Source organism: Malaclemys terrapin, chromosome 4, assembly GCF_027887155.1.
Source record: "Malaclemys terrapin pileata isolate rMalTer1 chromosome 4, rMalTer1.hap1, whole genome shotgun sequence".
NCBI classification, from domain to species: domain Eukaryota; kingdom Metazoa; phylum Chordata; order Testudines; family Emydidae; genus Malaclemys; species Malaclemys terrapin.
In genome coordinates this window covers 78,889,874-78,902,309 of record NC_071508.1, presented here as the reverse complement: position 1 = coordinate 78,902,309, position 12,436 = coordinate 78,889,874, and the positions used below count along the sequence as shown (strand labels likewise).

General features: G+C 46.1%; 1 protein-coding gene across 2 annotated transcripts in view; it reads right to left on the bottom strand.

Moving 5' to 3' along the window:
• The window catches only part of CD82 (CD82 molecule), a 70,079-nt gene extending 61,266 nt beyond the window's left edge, over positions 1 to 8,813 (bottom strand). Inside the window, exon 1 of one of the 2 annotated variants that reach the window (XM_054025858.1) lies at positions 8,701 to 8,813. The gene's annotated coding sequence lies outside the window, so the exon portion shown is untranslated. The remainder of the gene's footprint in view (positions 1 to 8,700) is intronic. The other variant, XM_054025857.1, reaches the window with a different exon arrangement.
• Positions 8,814 to 12,436: the final 3,623 nt, after the last annotated feature.

Sequence of the window (12,436 nt, the reverse complement as noted above, 5' to 3'; positions counted from 1 at the left end):
GCTGGTTATGATTATGCTGTCTATATGTGTGTATCAATTTTGTAGCTGGAGTTATGAATATTGGCTTTATACGGTCTGTATTTCAAACTTATGCCATGCTTCTGGGAAACTTCCCAGACAAGTTGGTGTTAGCTCTGCCTAGCCTGCTTGATGGCCCATTGAGGGCCATCAGCTATACAACTGACCCATTGAGAGAAGGCAAATATGCCTTGCTACTCAGCAAAGTATGCAGGGACTGGCCCATGTGACTTCAGACTCCATTTTGCTATAATTTTCCACAGCAAGGACAAAGATGTTCTTACACCTGGAAAAGACTATAAAAGGCTAAGGCCTCGCCTCCATCTTGTCTTCAATCCTGCTTCTTACCTCTGGAGGGACTTCGCTACAAACTGAAGCTCTACACAAAGGACTGAATGACCCATCCCAGGTGGGAATGTTCCAGAGACTTGATTTTGAACCTGTAGTTTATTTCATCACTGCTACAAGCCTGAACGAAGAACTTTGCCATTACTGTATGTAATTGATTCCATTTAACCAATTCTAGCTCATCTATATCTTTTCTCTTTTATAAATAAACCTTTAGATTCTAAAGGATTGGCAACAGTGTGATTTGTGGGTAAGATCTGATTTGTATATTGACCTGGGTCTGGGGCTTGATCCTTTGGGATCAAGAGAACCTTTTTTCTTTTAATGGGGTATTGGTTTTCATAACCATTTGTCCCCATAACGAGTGGCACTGGGGTGATACTGGGAAACTGGAGTGTCTTAGGGAATTGCTTGTGTGACTTGTGGTTAGCCAGTGAAGTGAGACCAAAGTCCTCTTTGTCTGGCTGGTTTGATTTGCCTTAGAGGTGGAAAAACCCCAGCCTAGGGCTGTAACTGTGCCAATTCAGGACAAATCGCTTAAAACAGGACTCTCAGTTGGGTCCCGCCAGAACCGCATCGTTTACCCCCCACCCAACACACACCTTTAGATAGCTCAGGAGCCAGTCATCCAGGCTGCCAATTCACACAGTACATTCCAACTGCAGAAGAGATGGCAAGCTGTTCACCTGCTGCTCTAAAGTCATATATGCAAAGGATAGGTGGCTCCCTTCAGCCCTGAATATGGAAGCCTTTATCTCAATAGCGAATGACCCTCCTTTTACAGAGCAGCCAGCAGCCTTGGATATCCTTACACACAAAGGCCAGACATGGCATTCTCCAGTTCTCAATCACAGAAACAATCATATTGGAACAAGTCAGTGATCTGTCCCATCCTCAACAGTGGCCAGAGCCTTCACAAACAGGGATAAACCTCTAACACAAAAATGATTGTGCAATGCTATATTGCAGAGTAGTTAGGAAAGGTTTCTTCCTGACCCCAGCTGGTCACCTCTTTATGCTCTGACACATGAGGATGGATGGCCCTTGGAAGTTTTATTACAAGTGCTGTAACCCCTAATGAACTGGCACTTTCCAGATGTTAGGCTTTATAGATACCAGATTTGCTATTTGCCTCAACATGTGGCAGCAAGTTTCACATGTTCAATACAAACGTCATGTAAAGTATTTCTTTTTGCTTAGTTCTAGTGTGGCTGTCTGAATTCTACAGGTCCTTCTGTAAATTGGAATATCCAGTTATCTGTGCCTCCTCTTTCCCTAGGAAGGTACCAGACACTGAAGACTGTTTGCCTCTTCCCTCCCCTTCTTTTGCCTTGAATTAGTTTCAATTCCCCCCTTAAGAGCTTTTCTATTTCTGCCATATCTGAGATGTGACTGAACTTGGACACAAGGTGAGGCTGCCCTTGGTTTATAGCATTTCCTATGTTGTTCTAAATCCCTGGCTTGACAACCTAATGTTTTATTGACTGGCTGCCACTGCCCAGTGAGCATTCATCTTTGTAAGCTGCCTGCAGTAACCCCTCATCTTTCTTCTGGGAGATTATAGTGAATTCTGAACCCATCAGTGTGCACAGACAGTTCAAGCCACTCTTCCTAGTACACAGTACCTTGCATTACACTTATGCTGTCCAGTTTTAAGTCAGCCATTGTCTTCACAATCCTCCCTACTCTTGAGTATCCTATGCCAAGTATTAATACGTTCTGCCAGTGCTACCCTAACCAGCCCCTCTTCCACAGTGTATTGACCATCAGCCCTAGCACAAGTGCCTGGGTACCTCCACCATTAACTTCTTACCATGCTGAGAGGTGCCTACCCTTTGCTGCTTCTTAATCCCATCATTTGGGAGATATTTACAAGTTACCTGAAGAGCTGGAGGTTAGATAATTTGTTAGTCCCATATAATTATACAAAGGTCCCCAAAGGGAAGATGTTTCCTATAACCATCCCTCCAAACATCCATCTTTAATCATCATCTGATGGAGGAGTTCCCACTCCTGACAGCCCTAAATGTGTCCTACCAAGACTACAGATCCCACATGCAGTGCTCCAGGGGCAGGCCAGTGCAGGGGTAACATACCATTTAGATGTGAACCTGTGATCCTGGTGAGATGCAAATGAAGAACTCTTTAAAGGCTGAAATGGGTCAAGGATCTATGATAAGACACCTTGTACGTTTCTTACCAAAACCAGATCTTTACATATTTTAAAGGAAGAGAAGAATTTGGTAGCTGAGTGAAAGCTGAGAGGGTCCATGCAAAGACTAAGACACAAGCCTATCACCACCTGTCCCACAAAGATACATTTACAGAGCTTTCCAACGCCGCTGCCTTCTGTGGGGCTAATTTGCTCCAGCAGTAGTTTGAATATCCCTTCACCCCCCAAACTTTAATCTCAGATTTATTTACAGATCCTCCTTTTTTAAAGCGTCACACTTTGACGGACCCCATAGAAGCACAGGAAGGGAACAGGATATAAAATGCCTGCCAAGTCTGAAACTGTTCTGAAGCAGGCCAGAACTTAGGCCATGTCTCTAAAGTAGACAGCCGAAGCAGTGCAGTTGTACTGATACAGCTGCGCCACGGTAGTACATCTGGTGAAGACGCTCTATGCTGATGGGAGAAAGCTCTTTTATCAGCATAAAAATCCCATCTCCATGAGTGGCAGAAGCTATGTTGGTGGGAGAAGCTCTCCAGCCAACATAGTGCTGTGCACACTTGAGCACTTATGTCAGTGTAACTTATGTTGCTCAGGGGGGTGAATATTCCACCCACCGAGCAACGCAAGTTTTACTGACATAGGCTGTAGCAGTGATATAACTTTAGCGCTCCTCTGTGACACATGCCCCAAGCTCGGTCCCCAATTCAAGCACCTTCACAGCAAGGAGGAGAAGCCAGTGTCAACCTAAGAATTCCACATGAAGTTCAGTCACACTGTGGGACGTCTTAGAATGAAAGGAGGAGGCACCCAGAGGAGAGGAGCAGATGCAAGCAGCTGGATACTGAGCTTTGAAGAGGCCCTGGTAGAACATCTCCTTTGCCAGCCTCCAGGTCCAGGTTACGTTGCACCTGCCGGTGCTGAGAGACCAAAGTGGCATGCTAACTGGAATGAGGACAGTCCAGATGAGCTGCATCGTTAAAGCTGTGAAATCTTCACAAGGGAGGAGACTCCAGGCAATTGGGTAGGGCTAGCCCTATGGAGAAAGCTTTGGCCTTGGAGAAACCTTACCCCTCATTCTGTCACATGCACTGGTATGAAAAAGAGTGAATGCCTCAGGCATCTGCCCTGCTGCCTCCACCCCATACCGATAAGAGCAGATCCCCTACTGCCAACCCCAGTTTCACACAAATAACTCAGACTCACAACACTGTGCACTCACACACAGAAGCAGGAAGGTTTTAGAGACCTTGTCATACACAGCCCTGCTGCTGATCAGGTCAATAGAGAAGATCAACCAAAGTCAAGTTGGGTTCTGGACCAAACCAGCTGGATTAAGTGGAACTGTTCTTCTAATCCAAAAGACTCCTCCCCGTAGAGGAATTTACATGTGTGCTGTTGATAACAGAAGAGGAAGCAAGAGAAAAAGCGATCCCCTTCTACTAAATGGGGACTGTCCCTGAATCTGTATCATGGCTTTCAGGGTGACTAACCAGTGCCTTTTTGGGGGAGGGGGAGGGCTCACAGTGATGGGACATCCCAATGTGAACAAGCATCAAAGTACCTCAGGAACACAAATGCCTCATGTTTTTACAGAAGGGCTGGAACTCTTGCTCCAAGACAGACACTTGGTACCAGACCCCTGTATCAGTTTGTCTCTGAGCAGGAATGGAAATGATACTCCAGTCAGTTGTTCCAACCAAAACTAGTATCCTGTGCTTGGGACACCCACAAGAGTGCCACCTGGAAGTGTCTCAGAGCATAACCAAGCCTATTTGCTTCCTTTTCCACAGGTCCATGTCCCGTCAGCGTCCGCACATACAGTGCTTGATCGGCATCCTATAAAGCAGCAAGAATTTGTCACCTTTGCAGCTAGTTTGTCATCAGATACACCAATATGTGCAACACCAGCCCATTACTGGGATTGCAAAGTTGTCACTGAAACACTAGCCTCCTCTCCACAGTTCTTTGCAATACTAGTTCGGCCATGGAAGTTGTAGCATTATAAAATAGTTCAATCTCACCAATCTGTAGGAATCTAGCCACAAGTTTCTGACCTTCAGAAATGAGAAGGCATGTGAACATGAGTACTGCATACCAACTCAACCTCACTGCATCACTAGATTCCAGCATCAGAGATGGAAGAGAAGCAGCATTTTTCCCCACAGAGAGAGGCAGCCTGGGGAGATGGTAGTATCCAAAGTGAGAGTCCTATGTAGAGAGAGGAATTGTCACATATCCCAGGATTGTGAAGCCTTTCTACAGTCCCAGACTTTCACTTGTGCAGAATCCACATGTGCAGCCAATCAGGCTGTGTTCTCAGAAGCTATACAGGGTCAGACCGGTTCAGTACTTTGATGGGAAATGTCCAAGAGAACGCATGGTGTTGCAAGAAGGGACACTGGTGATTCTGTAATGGGCACTCTTGGACCCAAGTCACTACTGTGTTAGTGCCCCAGCACGGTGAGCAGGGACAGAACCCCAGCTGTCAAAAGCTCAAGCTCTGTCCCCGAGTACAAGATGTAACTAAAAAGATTCAGTCTCTAATATTACAAAGGCCTGTTGAACTTTGTGCATCTCAAAAACTCCTCTAGTTCACCAACAGAAGTTGGTCCAATAAAGATGTTACCCCACTCACTTTGTCTCTGAAAGCCATGGGAACAAAGTACAAAAGTGAATTTAATCAGAATATACAGGGGCTGCTGTATTTTCAAGATACCATTTGTTTGGGAAATCTGTGGCAACTTCATTTTAAAGTCCTGCAGAATCCAATGGCCTAGCTGTAGGATTTAGGTGTAACCTTGCATGAGTCCTTACTCAGACTGTAACAGACTCATTACAACTCCTAGGGCAAAGTGGATCATTCACAGCCAACATCTGTATGTTGAACTACAATGGATGCTCTCAGCCATTACCTTTAGCAACATCCTTTTTAGTTGGAACAGGCTGGACCATTTCTGGAATTTGTCATATTAGGTACAAGTCTGTGCAGATCCTGTTATGACATCTAACAGAATTAGAGCCCCATTGCCAAGGCAACTAAGCCACCCAAGTCCCATTAGTGTATAATTGTGGTACACTCATGCCTCGAAAGACTCCAAGGCAAGGCAAATATATTTTAAAGGGTTGGAATTACTATATTGAGCCAAGAAAACATGTGGTCTGTGGAGCTCACAGTTGCAGGACAGTAGGGTGATTAAAAAAGCTCAGCAAACTTCCAGACAAAAAGAAGGATCAGACATTCACTTGAACAAAGGCAGTATGTGCAGCAATACTAGGCAGGATACCATACAGCTTTTAAGGCCATATGCTGATCACCAAATAGGGTCAGAAAAAACTATCAACTATTTAAGTTCCTGCATGGTTTCCATTGCTAGGTATCTGGATAGCTAACCAGATCGGTTATGCCAAAAAAGTAGTGTACACATCCTCTGTCCTAGTGATAGCTAAAAGCCTGAATGAACAGGTGATCCTTGCAGTCTAAAGGCATAGTGTAAGACTAGGGTGAGTGGTGGATCATCATAAGGAGAAAGTTCAAAAATCAGGCTTCCTCAAAGAACTTCCTGCCATTCATGGACAGTTGTAGAGCATCCCAGCAGATTTTAACTGCTGTGACAGGACACACAGGAGATCTCTCTAAAATAAAAGAGTCCCAGACTACTTGGTATCCTATAGTTCCCTTCCTCTGAAGCATTCAGCATCACTTTTCAGAAGTTGAAAAAGCTTAGATGGACCACTAAGTCAAGGTTTCCACTGCACCTTAGACCAAAGCCACTGTGGTATATACAGTAGAACCTCAGAGTTATGAGCACCAGAGCTACGAACTGACCAGTCAACCACACACCTCATCTGGAACTGGACATACTCAATCAGGCAGCAGCAGAGACAAAAAATGCAAATACAGTATAGAACTGTATTAAATGTGAACTACTAAAAAAAGGAAGCAGTATTTTTCTTCTGCATAGTAGTTTCAAAGCTGTATTAAGTCAATGTTCAGTTGTAAACTTTTAAAACAACCACCATAATGTTTTGTTCAGTTACAAACTTTCCAGAGTTACGAACCACCTCCATTCCCAAGGGGTTTATAACTCTGAGGTTCTGGTATGTTGTGTAGGGTACTCTGCAAGGCAGCAGAATACAATAGCATCACTGCACAGCAAGGCAACACTGCCACTTTAGCAGCTCCAGCAAGACCACACCTGGCATATGGTATTCAGTTCTGGGCACCCCATTACAAGATATTGACACAAGTTGGCGTTTAGAAAACATCAGGCCAAAGCTGGAGGGAATGACATATGGGGAACAAGTGAGATAGCTTGGTAAAAAACAATTAACAAGATTATCATGGTGTTTCTTCCACCAGCCAATCACCTGTGTTAATAGAGAGGCAAACATCAAGAAGGGAGAGCAGTTAGACCCCTCTGTACCACAAGAAGGAAGATTTATTAGGCTGGATAACAATCACACCAGTGTCCCAACAGTCAGAGGTGACAGGCTGATGGGAGGAGCCTCAGCTGGTATCCTTACACCAGATTGCACAAGGCACAGTGAACTGTCTGGAACAATCCTGGACTGGTAGTAAAATGGGACTTTTCCAGCTCTAGCTTCTGAGATAAGCTGGCATGGCTGAGTGAGATCAGAGCACCTGCCTCCACTGTAGCTAAGTTCTAGTAACTTGGCAGCAGCTGCTGCTGCATTCCAGCAGGAGAAACCCTCCTGGAGCAGCTACAAGTCCACCTCCATTCAGGACAGTCCTTTCCCATTACACTGCCATAGTTACCTTGAGTTTAACCCCACCCAGGAACAACAGCTTTTAATTAACCCAGCATGGCAAAGTAAAAGCAACTCTCAGCAGACGCAGCTGTTTGGCCAAGCCTCAGACAGAAGTGTTTGGGGAAATAACCTTCCTTAGGAAGGTTCCTCTCTGGCCGGTCAAATTAGCTCAATTTATTAAACGTTAGCGAGCAGTTATTTATATATAGATCTAGCATTGCAATGGCACCGGCTTGCACCGAAAGACAAGCTCCATTAAAGGCAGAACTTTTAAAGTTTTCCTCCAAAACAAACAACTGAAGAAAGGGCCATAATCGCTAGTGGCTTGTTGCCCCCTCTCTTGCCGTCTCTGACAGTTCAAGCCCCTCCAGGCTGGGATCGCTCGTTCCCACCGGCAGCCTCTAGTGCCCTCTCGGTAAATGGCTGGAGTTTAGCCGGAGGGGCTGCACTCCGTGCAAGGGGGGGGGGGGTGCCGCCACAGAAGTACCCAAGGGTCACGGGGCACAGTGCCCCCGCCTTCTCAGACGGGCGGGCTGTACAAGGGGTTTTCTGATCCGGTTCCTTCGCTTTCTCTGGAAAGTTCATACGGAGTTTCCCACCACTCAGTTTGTGAAAGCCCCGATGCGCTTCGGTCCAATCTCGCCCACTGGGAAAGTCCCCCTCGCTCCGAGTGGCAGGCGCATCTGCAGCTCCAGTGAGTGACACACACACACGGGGATTGTGCCAGGGAGTCTCCCAAGCGGGGGGGGTGGTGTGGTGTGAGGAAGAAGAGGGCATCCCACCAAGTTGATTTACAACCACAGCTGCTCCCCCGAAATGCCCATCGTGTTTGGCCCCGGATTAAGAGAAAACAAACCAGCCCCGCTGCTCGCTACGGGTCTCAATGCCTCCACTTTTGCGGGGGGGGGGGGGAGGGAAACGGGGGGACGACGACACACACAGCCAGTTTCACAGCCCAGCCCACCACTTTCCAACCCCTCCACGGGAAGGGGGCAAACGCTGCTCGGGGGCAGAGACCCCCCCCCGGGAGATCTGGGGTCTCCTGGAGCATCCTGCCCCATTTACATTCGGTTACGGGGCACGGACACCCCACTTCACAACCCTTAAGGATCTAGCACTCGGGGAAGCTGCTGGGGAGCGTTGAGAAACCCTGGGAAACGCTACATGCCCCGGGAGCAGTTCCCCCCACCCCCCGAAAGGCTCGCTCTGATACCCCCCCCCCCCCTTACACAGCTGCAGACCCGTCCCGTCCGCCCTGGACTCTCTCGGTCACTTTCCCGGGAAGTTTCCAAAGCGCGGCCCCTTTCCCAGCTCTCCCGCCGCTCCCTAGCAGCTCTGCCCAGGCCCGGGAGCGCGCGGGGCCTGCCGCAGGGGCGCCGCGCTCTCACCTGCAGCTGGGACCGAGCGACGCGTAACAGGCTCCTTCCCTTGCCCAGATTCAGTCGATGTGGCTCCTGGCTTCCCCGGCTGCTTTCAGTTCTTCGGACCAGGAGGAGTCAGCTACAACCGCCAACCCCCTGGGACAGGCTGGAGACGCCTCCTCGCCCCTTTAACCCTTCCCCGTCAGCCCAGACTGGAGCCGAGCCAACCAACCCAATGGATTCCGGCAACTGCGCGTCGACTGCGAGGCCGCTTTAACCCTTCCCTCCCCCAGCTGCTTTCGGCGCTGATCAGGGCTCCGCACACTCAGTGGTCCTAGCCAGCTCGGTCCAGTCCTTTCCTGCCGTGCCAAGCTGTGCCTTAAAAGGAAGGAATCACTGCCCCCAGACGTTTGATTCCTAGTAAAACGGGCTGCTGGGCAGTGGGTCTGGGCGCCGTTAGCAGGTAGATTTCTGATTTCTGTAGGGGGTCAGCCTGCTGCTCTCTCTTTGTAGCATTGCCAATCCCAAGCATTCAAACCTCCTGGGTCAGGCCCCCAAGATTATGAAACTGGTTTAAAAATCAGGGGATTGTACTTACATACCTAGGTACATCATTGGGATTGTTTTGATTTGCCTTAAAGTGCACTGGCTGCAGGTTTTCAGGCTTTTCAGTGCAACCCTGAGGGCTAGAAACTTACTTAAAAAAAAGGGTGGGGGGGGAAAGCTGAGATTTTTCACTTAATCACATGCCTCCAGGAGCTGGGGCTTTAAGAAAAAACACCAATCGTTAGGAGACTTGTGATAAAGTCACAAGAGTTGGCAACACCGTGATCGCTTTTCTTTCTCTCTCACTTTAGTGAAAGGTATTTTATCCTTTCTAATAATTACCAGAAATATCTTTTCCCCTTTGCCTTATATATTTCAGTGCAGAAAACACCTCATCATCTTTCCTGTCATTGATACCAGAGACATTCCTCTCTGGGTTTGCTTTGTGTCTCTTACTTCCCACTTCTACAGCTGATTCTATAGCTACCTCTAGTCTAGACACAGATTTCTGCAGGTATAGCTGTGTTGATTAAGGGGGTGGATGATCCCTAACTGACCACAGCTGTGCTTGCACAAGTCCCTAGTATAGATTACCAGTTCAGCTTCTTTCACATCTTGTAGGTGGTTTTAATGTACCATACAGAGTGCAGCTTTGCCAGTTTAGCTCTGTCCCGTACGCTAGGGGTACATCTACACCGCAGTCACAGGGTGTCTGCATACCCGAGTTAGCTTTAATCTAGCTAGTTCAGGTACTGGAGCAATGAAGCGGCAGCACACACCATGGGCTACACAAGCCCACCCAGAACCCTGGGTAATTACTTGGCTGGCTAGCCAATGCTGAAGCCATGTTGCTGCTACTGGTACCCAAGCTAGCTAAAGCTAATGGGGTAAAGAATGTCAGTGAAGCCAAACAGCAAAAATTAAGATGTTTGTACACTAATGCGAGGAGCCTAGGTAACAAAATGGAGGAACTAGAGCTACTGGTGCAGGAAGTGAAACCCAGATATTATAGGGATAACAGAAATGTGGTGGAATAGTAGTCATGACTGGAGTACAGATATTGAAGGGTATGTGCTGTTTAGGAAAGACAGAAATAAAGGCAAAGGTGGTGGAGTAGCATTGTATATCAATGATGAGATAGACTGTAGGGAAATAAGAAGTGATGGAATTGATTAGACAGAGTCTGTCTGGGCAAAAATCACATTGGGAAAGAAAGCTACTAGGGCCTCCCCTGAGATAGTGCTTGGGGTGTGCTACAGACTGCCGGGATCCAATTTCGATATGGATAGAGACCTCTTTAATGTTTTTAATGAAGTAAACACTAATGAAAATTGTGTGATCATGGGAGACTTTAACTTCCCAGATATAGACTGGAGGACAAGTGCTAGTAATAATAATAGGGCTCAGATTTTCCTGGATGCGATAGCTGATGGATTCCTTCACCAAGTAGTTGAAGAACCAACAAGAGGGGATGCCATTTTAGATTTGGTTTTAGTGAGTAGTGAGGACCTTATAGAAGAAATGGTCGTAGGGGGACAACCTTGGTTCGAGTGATCATGTGCTAATTCAGTTCAAACTAGATGTAAGGATAAACAAAAATAGATCTGGGACTAGGGTTTTTGATTTCAAAAGGGCTAACTTGAAAGAATTTGGAAATTAGTTAGGGAAGTGGATTGGACTGAAGAACTTGCAGATCTAAAGGCAGAGGAGGCCTGGAAATACTTCAAGTCAAAGTTGCAGAAACTATCAGAAGCCTGCATCCCTAGAAAGGGGGGGAAAAATCATAGGCAAGAGTTGTAGACCAAGCTGGATGAGCAAACACCTCAGAGAGGTGATTAAGAAAAAGCAGAAAGCCTACAAGGAGTGGTAGATGGGAGGGATTAGCAAGGAAAGCTACCTTATTGAGGTCAGAACATGTAGGGATAAAGTGAGAAAGGCCAAAAGCCATGTAGAGTTGGACCTTGCAAAGGGAATTAAAACCAATAGTAAAAGGTTGTATACACATATACATAAGAAGAAAACTAAGAAAGAAGAAGTGGGACCGCTAAACACGGAGGATGGAGTGGAGGTTAAGGATAATCTAGGCATGGCCCAATATCTAAACAAATACTTTGCCTCAGTCTTTAATGAGGCTAATGAGGAGCTTAGGGATAACAGTAGGATGACAAATGGGAATGAGGAGATGGAGATAGATATTACCACATCCAAGGTAGAAGCCAAACTCAAACAGCTTAATGGGACTAAATCGGGGGGCCCAGATAATCTTCATCCAAGAATATTAAAGGAACTGGCACATGAAATTGCAAGCCCATTAGCAAGAATTTTTAATGAATCAGTAAACTCAGGGGTTGTACCGTACGACTGGAGAATTGCTAACATAGTTCCTATTTTTAAGAAAGGAAAAAAAGTGATCCAAGTAACTATAGGCCTGTTAGTTTGACATCTGTAGTATGCAAGGTCTTGGAAAAAATGTTGAAGGAGAAAGTAGTTGAGGTCAATGGTAATTGGGACAAAATACAACATGGTTTTACAAAAGGTAGATCGTGCCAAACCAACCTGATCTCTTTCTTTGAGAAGGTAACAGATTTTTTAGACAAAGGAAATGCAGTGGATCTAATTTACCTCGATTTCAGTAAGGCATTTGATATGGTTCCACATGGAGAATTATTAGCTAAATTGAAAAAGATGGGGATCAATATGAAAATTGAAAGGTGGATAAGGAATTGGTTAAAGGCAAGACTACAACAGGTCTTACTGAAAGGTGAACTGTCAGGCTGGAAGGAGGTTACTAGTGGAGTTCCTCAGAGATTGGTTTTGGGACCAATCTTATTTAATCTTTTTATTACTGACCTTGGCATAAAAAGTGGGAATGTGCTAATAAAGTTTGCAGATGACACAAAGCTGGGAGGTATTGCTAATACAGAGAAGGACCGGGATATCATACAGGAAGGTCTGGATGACCTTGTAAACTGGAGTATAATAGTAATAGGATGAAATTTAATAGTGAAAAGTGCAAGGTCATGCATTTAGGGATTAATAACAAGAATTTTGGTTATAAATTGAGGACACATCAGTTGGAAGTAACAGAGGAGGAGAAGGACCTTGGAATATTGGTTGATCACAGGATGACTATGAGCCGCCAATGTGATATGGCCGTTAAAAAAGCTAATGTGGTCTTGGGATGCATCAGGCGAGGTATTTCCAGTAAAGATAAGGA